Source organism: Narcine bancroftii, chromosome 7, assembly GCF_036971445.1.
Source record: "Narcine bancroftii isolate sNarBan1 chromosome 7, sNarBan1.hap1, whole genome shotgun sequence".
NCBI lineage: Eukaryota > Metazoa > Chordata > Chondrichthyes > Torpediniformes > Narcinidae > Narcine > Narcine bancroftii.
Window position 1 is genome coordinate 150,264,442 of NC_091475.1, and position 17,124 is coordinate 150,281,565.

Below are 17,124 nucleotides of genomic sequence, written 5' to 3' on the forward strand. Positions count from 1 at the left end.
CAACTTGTTCGTGTTTGGAGACATAAGTTGCAGTTCCGGACTCACTGCATTTCACCGAAAACTATGGTTGAAACCAAGTTTGTGCATGGCGTGTCTACTTGTTAGTTACAGCAGTACTTGAATCTGGATTGGCTGCTGCTGTGACTGCAGTCACACCACCATCTTAACTCTGCAAAGCATTCTTCTGAGAAACCACATCTCTCTTGTATTGATTCACTTTTATATTGCATTTGTTTTTGTGAATATTTTATTGTTGATTTTTTTCAAAAATATACATAAAATATCTTCAAAATCACATTATATTAAACTTGTTCCTACATCCAACAATAAATAACAAAAACAACAGTCCTTCCCTCCCTCTCTCCCCCTTCCATACATACAGATCCGCACACTGTCAGAGCTTATATACTTTTTAAATATATAGAATACAATTGGGGAAATCACATTGGGTATGTATTATAATAATAGCATTTATAGTCCTATGGGACCCCACTTGTCACATCCTGCCATCCAGAAAATGACCCGTTTATCCCAACCCTTTGTTTCCAATTTCTCAACCAATTATCTATCCATGACAGCACCCTACCCCCGATACCATGCTCCTTGATTTTGCAAACTTTCCTCCTGTGTGGGACTTTATTGAAGGCTTTCTGAAAGTCCAAGTACAACATCAGCAATTCTCCAGTCTGCAGCCATTTCCCTCAAATCTAAAGAACTTTGGAAAATGTCAACTAATGCTTCTACAATTTCCAGAGCAACCTCTCTAAGCACCTTGGGATGCAGCCCATCAGGCCCAGGGTATGTATCAGGCCTCAGTTCTAACAATTTGCTCACAACCACCTGCTTCTTGATCTGAATATCCATCAAATTCTCTGTTTCCTTCGGTAATTTCACCAGGTCCCTAGATACTGCTTGACCCCTACCCCTATTCACCCCTTGGTGAAAACAGATGCAAAGTAATTCTTAAATTTCCCAGCCATCTTTATGTCCCCATTGATAATTTCACCTTTCTCCATTTTCAAGGGCCCAATTTTGGCCCTAACCAATTTCTTCCTTTTAACATATCTGAAGAAGCTTTTGCTATCCCATTTTATATTACTTGCCAATTTGCCCTCGTACTTCATTTTCCCCTCCTGAATTACTTTCTTAATTTCTCTCTGTTGGTTTTTAAAGGCCTCCCAATCCTCTAACCTCCCACTGTGCTTTGCCATGTTACACTTATTTCTTTTAGACCTGATACTGCACTTGATCTCCTTTGTCAGTCACAGCTGCCATTTGCTCTTCATAGAGTATTTCCTCCTCTTTGGGATGAATCTATTCTGAATCCTGTGAAAAATGTCTAGAAATACCTGCCATTTTTGTCAAGTTGTCCTCCCAGCTAGAATGTCCTTCCATGTTATTTTTGTTAGTTCCTCCCTCATTGCTGTATAGTCACCCTTATTTAGTTGTAGCACTAATGTTTCAGACTTCCTTCTCTTCTCCCTTTCCATTTGCAGATTAAAAGTAATCATATTATGATCACTATTACCTAATGGCACCCCTACCTCAAGGTCCCTTATTAACTCCACGTCGTTGCACAGTATCAAGTCCAGAATCGACTTCCCCCTGGTAGGTTCCATCACAAGCTGTTCCAAGAATGTATCTCGGAGACATTCAATAAACTCATTCTCTAGCTTTCCCACACCTACTTGATTTTCCCAGTACACTTGCAAGTTGAAGTCACCCATAACTACTGTATCACTACCACTCTGACATGTCATTTTTAATTCTTTATTTATACTGATTCCCACATCTGAGCCACTGTTCGGAGGTCTGTATATAACCCCCATTATGGTTCTTTTGCCTTTGCAATTTCTCAACTCTATCCAAACAGTCTCTACTCCACCTGATTCAATGACTTTCCTTTCCATCACCTGAATTTCATTCTTCACCAACAGAGCCACTCCACCTCCTCTACCTAACTTTCTATCTTTTTGATAGATCGTATATCCTGGACCATTAATTTCCCAATCCTGTCCCTCTTGCATCCTTGTCTCTGTTACTCCGATAACATCATATCCTCCAATGTCCATTTGCACCTCAAGCTCATCCATTTTATTCCTTATACTCCGTGCATTCATATACAATACCTTGAAACTGTACCACCCTGCTCTCTCCAATTTGCTACCTGACACCCTCTCTGAAACTCTCCTATCCCTCTTTGCTCCCTCTGGCTTTGAGGTTTCACCGACTATTGGAACTACTCCTATGTTCTCCTTCCTATCCATTTCCCTATCAGTCTGGTTCCCCTCCCCCTGCCAATTCAGTTTAAAACATATCCAACAGCATTATTAAACCTTGTTGCAAGTATATTTGCCCCCTTTGGATTTAGGTGTAACCCATCCTTTCTGTAGAGATCATGTCTCCCCCAGAAGAGATCCCAATGATCCATGAACCTGAAACCTTGTACCCTGCACCAATCCTCAACCATGCATTTAACTTTCTGATTTTTTTTTCATTTTTGCCCCTTCCCGCATGCAGCACGGGTAGCAACCTTGAGATTAATACCTTGGAGGTCCTGCTTTTTCATCTCTGTCCTAGCTCATGGTACTCCCTCTTCAGGATCTCCTCTCTTAATTTGTCAATGTCATTGGTACCCATGCATACCAGGACGTCTGGCAGCTGGCAGCTCACACATTCCTCTCGGAATACCACGAACCCTGTCCGAGATATCCCACACTCTGGCTCCTGGAAGGCAACATACCATGCAGGAATACTTGTCAGGTGCGCAGAACCTTCTGTCTGTTCCCCCGATGATGGAGTCCCCAATGACCACCTTGTCCTTCTTCCTTTCATTCTGCACCGCTGGCTCCCTTGATCCAAACTCAGCCTGGCCATCTTCCCCAACATCATCCAAAACAATATATTTGTTGCTAAGAGGAGTAGCCACTGGAATGCTCTCCACTGACTGATCAACCTTCCTCCCACCCTTGACAGTAGTCCGCTTACCTGACTCCCTCAGTCTGGGGGATAACCACCTGCTTGAAAGTCATGTCAATAACTTCCTCACTTTCCCTAATAAGCCTGAGATCATCAAGTTACAACTCCAGTTCCTTAATTTTATCCTTTAATAGTTGTGTCCCAGTACACCCCTTGCATGCATGCACTCTGGGGAGGGGAAAGGTCCTCTCATTTGCCTCCTCACTTTCCCTCATGAGCTGTTGGTCCTCAAACTGGAGCTGCAGATCACAAACCTGGTTTCTAAGAAACTTCACCTCGTTGCACTTGGCACAGACATGGCCACTTGGGAGGGAGGAACTCTCCCATGGTTCCCACATCTGGCAACTTGAGCAGAGTATTAACCCCATAGGCATGTCTCAGCTCTTTAATTGAAACCTGACCTATGAAGGGTAAGTAAGAAAGCCCACCTTTCTCCAAAATCTGCAAGTCCCACTCCTTCACTGGGCCACTACTCACCTGGGCCACTACTCACCTGGGCCACTACTCACCTGGGCCACTACTCACCTGGGCCACTACTCACCTGGGCCACTACTCACCTGGGCCACTACTCACCTGGGCCACTACTCACCTGGGCCACTACTCACCTGGGCCACTACTCACCTGGGCCACTACTCACCTGGGCCACTACTCACCTGGGCCACTACTCACCTGGGCCACTACTCACCTGGGCCACTACTCACTGGCTGCTTCCTAATATCTACTCTCCTTTTATTGGCCCTTGACCAATTGACCTATTAACCAATTAATTAAATAAACCTGCCCCAGTAAAAGCCCTTAGAATAATACCTCTTACCTGCTCACCTCTTCCTTCCTTTGCTCCCTCGAGTGTTATTTTTATAAATGAGATATGATATTTATTCAATTTATTGCTTATTTCCATAAAATGACCTAATAGATATAGCTCCGGATTGCCTGTGAAGACCACTCCTGGTTAATTTTTCTGTGACGTCTTGCCAAAATGGCATCACCTTCACGAACGACCACGTGCCATGTAGAAAAGTTCCTGTCTCAGTCCCACATCTGAAACACATCTCTGATGTTTCTGCTTTTGATCTATGTAACTTCTGTGTGGTTAGATATCATTAGTGTATAAAAGTAATATTGAACCAATCCATATCTTGCATTTATAATTGATGTTATACTGTCCTTACACCAATCTGATCAGCTTCTTTCTAAAATCACCACACCCAAGTCCAATTCCATCTTTCCCTTGACCTCTATAACCCTGGTTTTGCAGTTTCACTCAGGAGAGAAGAGTACATTTTTGTTATAAATTTGGGTGTATTCCCCATCCAGACCATTTGTTCAGTTTCACTCATTTCAGGTGGGGTCAATGTTGGTCCCCATCTTTCTCTTAAGAAGGATCTACATTGAAGAAAACAAAAAAAAGTCCCAATGGCCACTCCATATTTGTGTTTTAATTCTTCAAAAGACATGAGTTCCTTCCGCATCGCAATCTTTGATATATCATATGTCTTTGTCATACCACAAATTTAATATTCTATTGCCTAAGTTCATGGGCAATAACATGTTTTTACACAATGGTGTTTTATTTTATTTTTTAACTTTACTTATTCATTCAAAATACAGATAATAAGTAACATACATAACAATAAACAAACATTAATGATATATTTTATATATATCTTTGGCTTGGCTTCGCGGACGAAGATTTATGGAGGGGGTAAAAGTCCACGTCAGCTGCAGGCTCGATTGTGGCTGACAAGTCCTATGCAGGACAGGCAGACACGGTGGCAGCGGTTGCAGGGGAAAATTGGTTGGTTGGGGTTGGGTGTTGGGTTTTTCCTCCTTTGTCTTTTGTCAGTGAGGTGGGCTCTGTGATCTTCTTCAAAGGAGGTTGCTGCCCGCCGAACTGTGTGGCGCCAAGTTGCACGGTTTGAGGCGATATCAGCCCACTGGCGGTGGTCAATGTGGCAGGCACCAAGAGATTTCTTTAGGCAGTCCTTGTACCTCTTCTTTGGTGCACCTCTGTCACGGTAGCCAGTGGAGAGCTTGCCATATAGCACGATCTTGGGAAGGCGATGGTCCTCCATTCTGGAGACGTGACCCACCCAGCGCATATACACACACACACACACACACACACACACACACACACACACACACACACACACACACACACACACACACACACACACACACACACACACACACACACACACATATATATATATAGCAAAATCTTAGCTAGGATTATCCTAAATAGAATAATACCTAGTGTCGCCGAGAATGTTCTCCCAGAATCACAGTGCGGCTTTCACGCAAACTGAGGAACTACTGACATGGTCTTTGCCCTCAGACAGCTCCAAGAAAAGTGCAGAGAACAAAACAAAGCACTCTACATCACCTTTGTTGACCTCACCAAAGCCTTCAACACTGTGAGCAGGAAAGGGCTTTGGCAAATACTAGAGCGCCTTGGATGCCCCCAAAGTTCCTCAACATGGTTATCCAACTGCACGCAAACCAACAAGGTCGGGTCAGATACAGCAATGAGCTCTCTGAACCCTTCTCCATTAACAATGGCGTGAAGCAAGGCTGCGTTTTCGCACCAACCCTCTTTTCAATCTTCTTCAGCATGATGCTGAACCAAGCCATGAAAGACCTCAACAATGAAGATGCTGTTTACATCCGGTACCGCACGGATGGCAGTCTCTTCAATCAGAGGCGCATGAAAGCTCACACCAAGACACAAGAGCAACTTGTCCGTGAACTACTCTTTGCAGACGATGCCGCTTTAGTTGGCCATTCAGAGCCATTCAGAGCCAGCTCTTCAGCGCTTGACATCCTGTTTGGCAGAAACTGCCAAAATGTTTGGCCTGGAAGTCAGCCTGAAGAAAACTGAGGTCCTCCATCAGCCAGCTCCCCACCATGACTACCAGCCCCCCCACATCTCCATCGGGCACACAAAACTCAAAACGGTCAACCAGTTTACCTATCTCGGCTGCACCATTTCATCGGATGCAAGGATCGACAACGAGATAGACAACAAACTCGCCAAAGCAAATAGCGCCTTTGGAAGACTACACAAAAGAGTCTGGAAAAACAACCAACTGAAAAACTGCCGTTGTATTACCCACACTCCTGTTCGGCTCTGAATCATGGGTCCTCTACCGGCATCACCTACGGCTCCTAGAACGTTTCCACCAGCGTTGTCTCCACTCCATCCTCAACATTCATTGGAGCGACTTCATCCCTAACATCGAAGTACTCGAGATAGCAGAGGCCGACAGCATCGAATCCATGCTGCTGAAGATCCAACTGTGCTGGGTAGGTCACGTCTCCAGAATGGAGGACCATCGCCTTCCCAAGATCGTGTTATATGGTGAGCTCTCCACTGGCCACCGAGACAGAGGTGCACCAAAGAAGAGGTACAAGGACTGCCTAAAGAAATCTCTTGGTGCCTGCCAAATTGACCACCGCCAGTGGGCTGATAACGCCTCAAACCGTGCATCTTGGCGCCTCACAGTTTGGCGGGCAGCAACCTCCTTTGAAGAAGACTGCAGAGCCCACCTCACTGACAAAAGACAAAGGAGGAAAATCCCAACACCCAACCACAACCAACCAATTTTCCCTTGCAACCGCTGCAACCGTGTCTGCCTGTCCCGCGTTGGACTTGTCAGCCACAAACGAGCCTGCAGCTGATGTGGACATTTACCCCTCCATAAATCTTCGTCTGCGAAGCCAAGCCAAAGATAACATGAAAAAGAAAGAAAAGAAAAGAAAAAGAGAAGAAGAAAAAAAAGAGAACCCCCCCCCCCTCTTTCAGCCAACTCTCCTAAGGAGAGCCATAAAAAAAGAAAAAAAAAGAAAGAAAAATTAAGCATACATTTTAAGATCTAATCAATGTAAATCAAAATGTAAATATTCTGAATATAACAACCACTTATTAATAAAAAAACTATAATTATCACGCAAAACATATGTGATTTTTTTCATTATTAAACAATATTTCATCTCATTATGCCATCTATTAATATCAATCATATTTGAATCTTTCCATGTACTAGTAATACATTTTTTCACTACAGATAATGCTAAATATACAAAAGCAAGTTGAAATTTATATCCTGTAATATTTAATACATAACTGAAATATAACCCTTCAGGTAAAATCATACCTCTATCAAACACATGCTTTACCAACAATCGAATTTGATAATAAAGAAACAAAGAATTCTTATCAATACCATAACTGTTCCTCATCTGATCAAAAGATAAATAATTTACCTTCTTTAAAACAATCTCCCAAATTTTCCACACCTTTAAATCTCCAATGTAATAAACTTCGATTATGTTTTGAGAAAGAAATAAGTTGCTTATTGTACAACAGAGTCAAGGCCGACAATTCACCACTAATATCTATCATTTTATTTTTCTTTGCCCATAACTTCATTAAATGTTTTAATATAGGCACATTATATTGCTGTAACAAATTTACATTCCATCTAAACAAAAATTGATGTATTTAAACCTCGAACATTAAAAGTAGCAAACCTCAACTTTGACATGTCTACTAATATTACTAAGAACTAATAATATCTATATATAAAAACTCAAAAAAACATAAATAGGCCCTCCAATAGGAGAAAAAGGAACCACAAATTAAAGGCTAAATAAAATAAAAATGAAAAAAAAAAGTAAAAATAACTCCCCCAAAAAAAGCTACCAAAAGGTAGTAATTCCTAAACCAATCTTGGGTGTGGATCACCCACCAGTGGCTGATGACTAATAGAACATAGAGCAAATCTCTCCCTCTCCAGCCAAACAAAGAATAACAACAAAATATCCTAATAACATTTAAAAAAACGTAAGAATAAGAAAGTTCTTCTATTCATCCAAGAGATTCCAAACTCAGCGACCCCATTTCAGGAGAAATTGGACTCTTTCCATTCCCATTTCTCCCATTTCTACCATTTCTTCCATTTTCAGAACAACTAGATTTTTCTTTAGGAGACAATGGTGGACTACGTCTTTGTCCTCGTACATCTGGCAACGAATCAGCAAAAATCATCGCTTCATGCTCATTCTCAAAAAACCAAGATTGAAAGTCTCCACAAAACACCTTCAACACTTTCGGATAGCGAAAAGTAGACTTATAGCCTTTGCGCCACAAAACTTCTTTAACTAAATTAAATTGATGCCGACGCTGAATAACCTCTTGACTCAAATCTGGATTTTAAAAAACTCTACTATTCTGAATCATTAACGGAGCTTGTCGTTGTCTCGCATTTTGTACTGCTAGACGAAGTATTGTTTCTCTGTCCAAATAATTCAAGCATCAAATTATCATGGGTCTTGGTGATTAACCAGGCAGAGGCCTTCTTCTTAAGGTTCTATGAGCTCTTTCCAATACCAAACCTCCAGAGAAAAATTCTTGCCCCAATATTTGTGGGATCCATTCTGTAAAAAACGAAGAGGATCTTGTTCTTCCATACTTTCCGGAAAACCAACAATCTTCACATTGTTCCTTCTACTTTGATTCTCCAAATAGTCTACTTTCCTCTCTAACTCCTTCTCATGTTCTCTCAATTCTTTAACAGATTTTTCCACCTCCATCACTTTTTCTGTATTAGAGGCCACTTGCTGTTTATATTCCAAAAAAGCAGACTGACATTTTTTTAAATCTTCAGAAAAAACTTCCACACGTGTATTAACTGTAATGAATTCTGACCTCATACTATCTTTCATTTGAGCTAATTCTTGCATAATTGGCTGAGTAACAGTACTTAACAGGTTAAATTGTAATTCAGAAAGACTCAACCCTGTTTTCTTTAACGGAGTGTCAGAACCAGATAACTGCAGCTCCTGCTGCAGCTCAACAGCAGGCATTCCAACAGATTTTTTAACAGATTTAATTCGAGTTTGAACTCCCAGTGATGGCACCCCGGCCTCCTCAGGAGGTTGATGCTGATCTCCCCCCACAAATCGCAGTTGTTTCAAGAACTCTCGGACAAGTTTAATGTCTTCAGGTTGGAGTACTGCCTGAGTGGTTTCAAACAATGGAGTCATTTTCCTACAAATTCTCTCTGTTAAAGTTGGCAGGCTGCCAGAATCAGAATCCACCTCTTGGGAACATGCACCTTCCTCCTGAGAATTAGTAATTCCAGCGATATCCTTCTCCTGATGAGTAGTAGTCATTTTTTTCCAGCTCCTACAGGCAATAAATCTGAAGCTGTAGCAGGTTTTTTAGGCTTTAAATCTTCAACACTCTGAAAATGTAATTTCTTCTGCACTTGAAGTTTAATCTTTTTACCATTAATGGCCATAACAGTTCCTTGATACTTTAAACTAAGTTTTTTAAAAGTTTAAACTTAAAAACAAAAAGTTAAAAATGGGTTCTTAAAAGTCTGGCCAGAGAGGTCAAGATCACACGTCTAGACTCTACGCCATCCTGCCACGCACCCCTCAATGGTGCTTTTATTGATATCCCTACTTTTTTTCCTATACATTCATTAATTTCTTGCCATCTTTTGATCATATATATTAGTATGGGATTATCTGTCTTTTTTCCCATAGAGATTTTACACTACATTTATTGATAAAAATCCTTTGCTTCCCCCATCCCATTGAGTGCATTCCCATCTGAATCCAAGAGTGGGGGTGTCCCCAACAAAGAAGGCTGCAAGAAATCTAGCCTGTGCACCTAGGTAGTTTTTTTTTTAATCTGGAAGTCTAAGTCCTCCCAGCCCATATTCAAATGTCAGCTTTTCCAGTGTGATTCTTGGTACCTTATTATTCCATAGCAACTGTCTAATATGATCATTTAATAATTTAAATACATTTTAGGTAACCGAATGGGCAGTGATTGAAAAAGATACTGCAGACTTGGCATTACTTTCACTTTGACACAATTAACTCTTCCCACTAGAGTAATCAGTAAGTCTCTCCATTTCTATAAGTTCTCTTCTATCCTCCCCAAAAGAGGAACGTAATTTAGTTTATACATATTTTGCAAGATATTTTATTCCATTCATCTTCCATTTCCTTTTTGGCATCTTCCATATTCAAAATGTGTCAATGCCATTATCTCACTTTTGTCCATATTTATTTTATAATTAGATATTGTTCCATTTTTTTAGTGTTTCTTGCAATTTTTTTCAAAGATTTAGCCAAGTCTGATAGGTATAGTAACACATCATTGGAAAATAGACTGATTTTGTGTTCTTCTTGTCCAACTTTGAAACCCTTTATATCCAGATCCCTTCTTATTATCTCTGCCAGTGGTTCAATCACTAAAATAAAAAGCACTGGGGACAGGGGGAATCCCTGTCTGCTAGATCTTATTATTTGTTATTGTTTTAGCTTGTGGTTTATAGTATAAAGTTTTTTATCCAGTTTATAAATGTTCTGCTCATGCCAATTTTTTTTCCAGTGTTTTCTGTCAAATGCTTTTTTTCTACATCTAGGGAGACTGTAATACTTTGATTCTGTTTGAAGTTAGCCAATAATCTTCCAAGACTATTTGAGGAAAGTCTTCCTTTAATAAATCCTACCTGGTCTGTATGTATTATTTTGGGTAGATATTGTCCTAATCAATTAGCCAGTGCATTTAACAGAGAGATTGGTCTAGATGATGAAGTTTTTAATGCGTCTCTTTTTTTTTGGTAACACTGTAATAATCATGGTTGTGAATGGTTCCAGGAGGTTCTGTGTTTCTACTGCTTGGTCCAGAACATCCATTAACAGGGGCATTAATAATTAGTTGAATTGTCTGACAAACTCAGGTGGGAATCCATCTTCCCCTGGTGATTCATTAGGCTATAGGGTACCCAAGGCTTTTCAATTTCTTCTCTTGTAAAGGGAGTATCTTTCTTCTAGTTTTGGAAGTTCAACATTCATCAAAAATTCTTCCATTTCATTCTTGTCTCCTAGTAATTCTGATTTATATAATTTTGTGCAATATTGTCTAAAGATGTCATTGATTGTTTATAATCTAGAATGTCTGTCTCTATTTTTATAGCATTTATCTTTCAAGATGACTCCTCTTCTTTAATTTTCCAAGATAAGACTTTGTGTCCATTCACCTAACTCATAATAGTGTTGTTTAGTTTTTAATATAGCTTTTTCTGTTGTATATGTTTGTATTGTATTATAACTTAGCTTTTTATTCTTCACTTGTCTATATTCTTATTGTAGTCCTGTTCTTATTTTTTTTTTCTAGTTCTATAATATCTTCCTCCAAACTGTTTACTTCTGCCATATATTTTCTCTTAATATTCTTTGTATAGGATATAATTTGTCCCCTTAAATATGCTTTGAGCATGTCCCATATCAAAAAACTATTATTAGTAGATAGTTTACTTGTTTCACAAAATATTTCTATCTGTCTCTTTATAAACTCACAGAAGTCTGTTCCTTTAAGTAGCGTGATATTGAGATGCTATCTGAATATATTTTCTTGCTTTTTCATTATTGCAATAGTTAATGTTAGTAGTGAGTGATCTGATAGAAGCCTCACTAAGTATTTTGTTTTTATCACTCTCCTTTTTTTGAACTTTGCATTTTTGATGGTCTCTGACATCAATATAGGAAGAATGTAGCAACTGAGCATTCTTAGGCAGATGTCAATTTCTTTTTTTTTGTTCGTTAGGATGTTTCTCATTTCTATAAATGCTGTTCTTGATATTGCTTATTGTAGGGATTATAATATGTTTTACGCTTGTATTTGTCTGAAAGTAATTTTTGTTGACATATTTCATGCTGTCTCCTAGTAACTGCCAGCGTTGAAGTTATAGCTAGCTCTCTGAATGTTTAAGATAAAAGCAGTTTAGTTTTGAATTTTCCTTTGCTCTGCGAAGATGGAGGGTCTTGGAGTACACTAAAAACTTACATTTCTCATTTTAAATATCCTTTTAAGCATCATTTAATCGTAAGACAAAGTTGTAATAATGTAGTAACCCATATAAGGTTTAATAAACCTTGGAAAACTCAATTCAACTTTGGTATGGATCTTTTTTTAATGAGTCACAAACAACAAAATTCCAGTCTCTCCAGGTGACTATAAAGGAAGATAGTCATGACAATTAGTCAATAATTATTGACTGATTAGTCAATAAAAGAGGAACTATTGACCCATTAGTCAATAGAAAGTTGGAAATTGGATTTGGAATTCAGACTGGATCGATTTAGCTCTGTTTAGAACATTTCAAACAAGAAGGCATGGTCATCAGCACCATCACCAAGCCCACTGAAGAATGGTAAGCCTTAATAAAGAATTCCTTCTGTGTGTTTATTGCAAGTTAGAACACAGTTTGGAGAAAATGCCATTTGTCTTTTGAGGGCTGTTTTGGTTTTGGAGTTATTGTTGTTAATGTCTGATGTCTGAGTGAAATGGTTGGCTGAATGGATAACATGGCAGCAGCTGCTGAAGCTGCTATATCTAAAGAGCTATGTGTTGAGAAGATGAAAAAAAAGGAACTTACAGAAGAACTGCAAAGGTGGCAATTAGAGACAAGTGGAAATAAAGCAACTCTTTAAGCAATACAAAGTGAAGAAATAGAAAAGCAGAAGTTTACATCTGATGGGGATACAGATCCCACAGAATTGCTGCAAAAATATAAACTAAGATCAGCCACAAGGAAATGGCTGAAACTGTGCCACAAGATGGTAGCGTGGAGGATGGGCAATCCAAAATGGAGAAAAGAGTTAAATATTAAAGTAACATCTGACTTATAGGATGAAATAGGACCTGAGGATAGTGTGTCAAATTCTGAAAGCAGGAAAAATAAGAAGAGTTCTAGATCAGGCTCCAGTGTTTCAAGTACCGCATCTACTCACGTAAAGATTAGGGCCAATGTGGCAGCTCTTGAATCAAAAATAAAAATTCCTTCCAGATAAATTTGTCTTAGAAGAACAAATAAAGCAGTTAAAGAAACAAAAGGAGCAGCAATTGCTTCATGTTAGATATGTTTTGAAGTGCAGGAGGAGCAGTTGAAGAGGCAGCTAAAGAAGCAAAAGGAGGCAACAGAAGCTGCTGGATCTCGACTCAGAAATTGCTGTTAATCAGCACAGGTTGAAGACAGTGGTACCTGGTGCTCAAAATAAATGATCTAAAGTGACATGTTTTGAGGAAGGACAACAGAAAAAGAAAGCCAGTGTTGTGATGACAAGATGTGCTTGGCCAGGAACTAGGCAGGTGAAGGCACTGTGCTGAGCCAGTGCTATGGTCACAAGAAGTGCTTGGTCCTGAACTAGACAGGGATGGTGGTGCCAGATCTAAAACCCCAAAAATGACCCCATTGGTCAGAGATGTGAGCTTACCACCTAGAGAATACCACCTGCTCCTGGCAGGTAATAGAAATCTGGGCAAACAAAGAAGCGAATGCCCAGGCATAACAAGACAAGATGAAATGACTGCAATATTAATTCAGGTACCTGCCCAAGAGAAAGTTTCCAATTATTGATGATGACCCACTTGAATTCCAAATGTTTATGAAAAGCTTTGAGTGCAGCATTGAAATTAAATGTCAAAACTTGTAGGATTGTTTATAATATTTGCAGCAATTCACAAGTGGATCATCACGAGATCTTGAAAAGCGTTGTCAACATATGGCTCTGAATGAAGGACTCAAACAGCCTAAGTCATTATCAATGAAGCATTTTGGCAACAAATATAAAATTTCCACAGCTTATGTACAAAAGGCTCAATAAGACCAGATGACGAGCATGGTTTACAATCTTATGCCCTCTTTCTAAGAGGATGTTGCAATGTCTTTTGTTACCTCCTCTGAAATTAATTAGGTTCATGAGGTATGACCTTTCCTTCACAAAGCCATGCTGACTATCCCTGAGTAGATTGTACTTCTCCAAAGATCCTATCTTTGATAGATCCTATCCTTAAGAATCCTCTCCAAAAGTTTTCACACCACTGATGTAAGACTCACTGGTCTATAATTTTCAGGATTCTACCTATTACCTTTTTTAAACAAGGGGACTACATTTGCCATTCTCCAATCCTCCGGCACCTCAACTATAGCCAAAGAGGACTTTAACATCATAGCTACTGCTCCAACAATCTCTTCTCTCACTTCCCACAGCAACCTGGGATATATTGTGTTCAGCCCCAGAGAAGTATTAATCTTGATGTTTTTACGAAGATCCAGCACTTCCTCTTCCTTAATCTCCACATTGTCCAGCACACAGGCCTGTTCTATTCTGATCTCGCCCTGAACGAGGTCCTTTTCTCTTGTGAATACTGAAGCAAAGTATTCATTTGTGACCACCCCAACCCCTTCCATCTCCAGGCACATGTTGCTCCTTTATCGTTTTGTGGCGCCACCTTCATTCTCATCATCCTTCTGTTCTTCACATACGCATACAACACCTTGAGGTTCTCCTTTATCCTACATGCCAAGGCCTTCTCATGCCCCCTTTGAGCTCTCCTTAGTCCTTTCTTAAGCTCCTTCCTGGTTATCATACACTTCTTCTGAGTCCTTCCTATTTCCTGCATCCTATATCTAATGTCTGCTTCCTTCTTCCTCTTGACTAGCTGCTTCACCTGCTTTGTAAACTACAGTCCCCTTTTCCTACCATCCAAGTCTCTGTAATGGCCACAACATCATAGTTCCACATACTGATCCCTGCTCTAAGTTCATCCCCTTTATTCCTAATACTCCTAGCATTGAAATAGATGGATTTCAACCACTCTAACTGGCTACATTTATATCTGCCCTTCCTCACAAACTCAGAATACATATTATTATGCTTTTGAACTTCTGCCCTATTCTCTGTACTCACATTCTGGTTCCCACCCCCCCTGTCAAACTAAGTTAAACCCTCCCCATTAGCTCTAGCAAATCTGTAGGATATTGCTCCTTTTACAGTTCAGCTGCAGCCCGTCCTTTTTGTATAGGTCAGACCTTCCCCAGAAGAGATCCCAATAATCGACAGATCTGAACCCTTGCAGCAAATCTTCAACCACATTGATCCTGCATGAATCCCATTTTCTTATTCTCTCCACATTCCCATCAACTGTTCTTAGATTTTACCATTCACCCACACACTAGATGCAATTTACAGTGGCTAATTGCTTGCATATTTAGTTTAAATTTATTAGTCACAAAATATCTACTACTATGAGAAAGGTACTTCTGCAAGCAGACTGACAGATTATCTCAAACACTCATACAGCTAAGAAAAGAGCACAAGTTACAGGACTGCAATATAAAGAAAGATCAATTAGCATTAAACAAGGGCAACATGATAGTATTGTTGTGCAATTCAGTTCAGGAGCCTGTGAGCTGCGGGGAACAAATTGTCTGAATAGCATGTAGACTGTCTTTCCTAGTCAGTGGGAGATGTGGATGAATTTGATGGAGGGGAAGGATGCTTGTTTTATGTTCTGAGCTGCATTCACTACCTAATGCAGCTTCTTCTGATCTTGAGCAGAGAAGCTCCCATACCATGCTGTGATGCATCCAACATGTGTCCCTTTGTTAGTGCACTGGTCGAAGTTGTTAAGGGACAGGAGGACAAGTCAAGCTTCTTTTACATTCTATGTACTTTCTTGATTGTCGAGTTAACATGTTTGTTCCAGGTCATATTAATACTACAGTATTCCTAGTAAAAAATATAATCTGGAACAAACATGTTAACTCAACAGTCAAGAACCTATCTACTTTTTCGACTTCAGCACTATCAATATGGACAGGAGCATGGACTCTGCTTTTTCTCCTTAAGGAATATCTTTGGGATGCGGGAATAAACAGGAACACCTGGAGAGAATCCATGCTGACACAGGGTGAACAGGCAAACTCCAAGCAGACTGCAGTGAAGATTGAGCCAGGGTCTCTAGAGTGACAAGTCAGCAGTGTCACTGTTCCACCAATATGAGGTCCTAAAATGTAGAAAATTCAAGTTCAATTTTTATTGTCAGAGTACATATGTAACATCACCTACAACCCTGAGCAGATTTTCTACTTATCGGTAGTTAACTGTACTCAAGAAAAGTATGCATATTCAGTGATAAATACTGTGCAAAGTATGAGTCCTTAAATGAGTCTCTGATTGAGTCTGTTGTTTAGGAGTCTGATAGTGGGATAGCAACAGATCTTGAACCTGGCAGTACGAGTCTTGTGGCACCTATACCTCTTTCCTGATGACAGAATCGAGAACAGTGCATGCCCTGGGTGGTGTGAATCCTTAATGATTGCTGCTGCTCTTCTACAGCAGTATTCCGCATAGATTTTCTCGATGGTGGGTAGAGTTTTGCCTGTGGTGTACTGGGCTGTGACCACTCCAAAAAAGAAGATAAAGTTACCACAAGTTCTCTCAAATTTTTCTCCAAAGTTTGCTAGGAAATAAAATAAATAAAGTTCTGTTGAGAAAAACCTTTCACTGAGTCAATCAAAAGAGCAGCAATGAAGCTTCATTGTTTATTGACAGCTTGTCACACCCTGGCTCTTATCTGATTTCTGCTCTATCTCTGCACAGTTTTGATGGTAAGGTTCAAGGAAAATCTGTGTCTGAAATTAAATTCAAAAGCACAATTACATTTGTTTCAAATCGACAAACTGTATTTTTTTTTGATTCTCACAATTGTTATCTGATGCCCTGAGGAAAATCAAAGTTTGATGGATTTTCAATTCACTTACTTGACCTTTTTTGGTGCATTTAACACCATCTTATTGCAAAGCCCACTCAATTCCCAGGATTAAGAACTCCTAATGAAAGCATGGCAATATATTACTAAATCAGAATGGTATGATGCTTGAGATTTTATAAGTTACTGTTTTCTAACTACAATATTTGTAATCGCTTAGATGGTAGAGTTCATGGACCTGGAAGTGAGCTTGTTTATTCTGCAGAACACACTCTTCGTGAAAAGTGTGCTGAGTAATGATGGAGTTGTGACCATTTAGCTATATTCAACAGAAGTTATTTCACCATACCTATCTTGGATTTTTACCACAAACTGCATGTGATGGTTATTTAATAAAGAATTAAGTAAGACCACCAGAATGTTTAAGGCAGAAACATTGCAGCTTTCAGCATCATCTAATTTGGCAATTCAAGTGGAATTGTTAACATTCAAGTGAATGTTAAAGTGGACCTGAAGTTGCTTGAAAACAAATACCTCTGTGAACATTTTAAATTCACTTTGCC